Here is a 3186-nt window from a genome sequence, read left to right as displayed (position 1 = left end):
TGGGGGAGTAGGTGGGACCTGCAGCACCAGGGTGAGGGCTAACCAGAGAGACACTCTGGCAGGCAGAGCATCTCTATGGAGGACCCAGCCTCCGGTTGCCTCAGGAGACTATGCACTGCCCCACTTTTTTTCTGTGCTGGTTTTTTTGACCCCTGGATATCCAGGGGTCTAATTTTGCCCCCATGCTGCAAATTTGCAGTCCAGGAAACATTTTCTCATTCCTGCATGTGCTTCTTGCAGCATCTCACAGGGGTTTGAGATGCTGTAAGAGGCACGTGTTGGTTTGTCTTGATGTGCCCAATGAAATGTCAGTAGCCTAAAACCAGAGTATGGGTACATTTAGGCCTGTTGGCCTCAATTCTTTAATCATTCTGGTGAATTGAAGGATCTGAAAATCTATTACACCAGTGTAACTGAGCTTAAAAGTCCCCATGGGCAAATGCTTCTTTTATTTTACAGCCACACAAGGCAAATAGGAGAGCAGAGAGAGCTGTCTCTGTGTTGTGCAGCAGCAGAACAGGATTTAGGGTAATGTTCCAAAAGTGTCTAATGAATTACTTAGATGCCTAAGTCCCATAGATTTGGTAATGAAATATAGGTAGTTCAGTTACAGGGGGACTTCTGAAAAACCTTATCTTAAATTAGCAAATGAGTGAACCCTAGAGAAGGGATCAGTCAGTGTATCCCAGACTAAGAACTCATTCTTTCAGCTAGGGTAGGGATAGAAATTACACATAAACCAATATAAGTGATCAATAAAAGATCTGTGACACAACAGAAGTTCAGTGCACATCAGCAGTTTTCAAAATGGCTGAAAAAAGTTTAAGATGAACCTGGATGGATGTGGTATCAGACTTAAATCAGGCTATTGAATTTCTGTCCCAGAACCCCTCCAAATTCAAGTTAACTCTCATCCCCCAGGATGCTTTGCACCTGCCCTGCAAACCCCCACTCACCAGGTGGGTGGGCTAGCGTTGGGTCAAGCTGTCTGCCCCAGCTAGCAGGAAGACATGCTCTAGTGCCTCCTGGCTTCTGTGTTGGGCCACTGCAGACATATGGCTGCATTTCCAGAATCAAAAGTGAATGTCTGATCACTTGTATATTGGTTAAATCTACTCAGGTTGGATTAATCTGCAAAGTTTAAATTGATTTACCCTTAGGCTTTTGGGGCATCCATACTTAGCACTACTGACTGAGAATAGTCAGTCACCTGAATCATGTGCTATGTATGATGCACCCTGAACCCACATTTAATGCAGCTCATTTCTAACACAGCACTACACTAGAACACCATTTTCTATCACTGAACAAACCTGTGTGCTACCTCACACTCTTAAGATGACCCTAATATTTGTTATAAATAAATTAGTTGATCCTCCATATTCTTTACAGATGCCTCTTCTTACTTCAGATTAGTCTTGTGGAGAAAGTTTTTAAAAGGCACAGCGTTGCACTTAGACATTGAACAATCATGAGCTTTCAAAGGTAGTTAGGTGAATAGTTGCCAGTTGTGCCTTTTTTGAGTTTCTACTTCTCCATCCATAAAGCTTGTAGCTTATGTGTGCTTTACATTACAGTCATTGCAATTTCTCACCATGAATAAAAATTATCCCAACAGCATTTTTATAACATTCTTGTGTGAAATGATAGAAAGCAAATTTGCTCCAGAGTAAGCATGAAGCATATGAACACTACATCAGAGCGCTCCCAGCCCCAGGATATTATTTCTAATATTTAAAATGAACTGCCTTGTCTTTCAGGATGTTCAATACAAAGATATTAACTATACGGAAAAGAAGAAAGACTTTACTTACGATAAAGTGAAATTTAAAGAACTCCCCAACTTTGTTGCTGGTCTGCATAACCATGGACAAAAATACATTATCATAGTGGTAATGCTGTAAACATTTCTTTTTCCCTCTGAAATGACTGTATTATCATCATGTAATAATTGTTTGTATATATCATAAAAACATTTGTATGTACTTGATAAGCATTTGCCTTACCTCTACAATGCTTCAGAAAATGGAAGATCTTGACATGTTTTCTGTTGAACTTATTTTCTCTGGACCCTGCCATTAGCTTAAACCCACTCATTAATGGTACCTATGATGCTTATCAAAGAGGGCATAGAAAGAAAATCTGGGTAAATGAATCAGATGGAGTAACAGAACTCATTGGAGAGGCAATCAGCTATTTACAAAGTTAAAACTCCTCATGTTATCACTAATTGTTGCCTCAGCAGTTAAGGTTGGGTTAGTACCTTTGTTTAAAAGCTGTTTTCCAGGTTTCTTCATGTGTCAGAATTAGCTATTTGTGATGACTTTAATTTACAAAGCCTTAATCATCAATATTTGAGATATCTTAGTTTCAACTGATTTATCTTTTTATTTAGTTTTTTCTTAAACTGTTAAATATTAAGGAAGGGAAACTAGGAGAAAACTACAGGATTGAAATGACATTTTGGCAGCCAGCTCTTATTGATTTTTCAATGACAAGTGGCTACCTAATTCCCATTTTAGGTCTTTGAAAGTCAGTCCCTAATGTTCACAAATTAAGTTGCTTATTTGTATAATTAAAAATGAACTAAAATCAAAGCTAGGAAATAATTACTGAAGTCACACTCCTTCTGACTATAAGCTGTTCTTAAAATGCAATCTGTACATGCATTTGTATATAATCCCATCTAGAAACTGTATCCATTCCAGCATGCTTGATGGTCCATAAATACTGGTAAGACACAGTCCCTTGTCCAGAAAAAAAACCCTAATTATCGAGGACCCAGTCTTTCAAATGCTTATTCCTGGGTGTAATTAAAAGCCTGTTGAAGTAAATGTTGTTTCCATTAATTTCAAAGGATTTATAGAATCCAACGTGAACAAATACACAAGGATAGTTAATTATATAATTTGTGGAAAGTAACTATTGTTTAAACCCCAACCCAAAATGTTGGTTTAAATGGCAAGCTGGATGAGATTTAAATAGGTTGCAGGTTACAGGGAACCTTGTTACACTGTGAGCTGTGGGGACCTGGAGGACCTAAGGTTAGAATCTCTCCCTTCACCCTACCCCCCCCCCCCCAATTCTGAACACAGTACCAGAGCTGCGAGGGATGTGGGGTTCGGTTAGGGGAGACCAGCAGCCTGCCCGCTGCCACTCTGAACTGGAGCTCAATCCCCCATCTCT

The 3186-nt window shown here is 39.5% G+C and overlaps 1 pseudogene; it reads left to right on the top strand.

Moving 5' to 3' along the window:
- Positions 1–3186, top strand: part of LOC109308269 — a 146715-nt pseudogene that overhangs the window by 65021 nt on the left and 78508 nt on the right.

The sequence above is a fragment of the Crocodylus porosus genome, unplaced genomic scaffold (assembly GCF_001723895.1).
Source record: "Crocodylus porosus isolate Cpor-Errol unplaced genomic scaffold, CroPor_comp1, whole genome shotgun sequence".
NCBI classification, from domain to species: domain Eukaryota; kingdom Metazoa; phylum Chordata; order Crocodylia; family Crocodylidae; genus Crocodylus; species Crocodylus porosus.
This window is presented reverse-complemented; position numbering and strand designations above follow the sequence as displayed.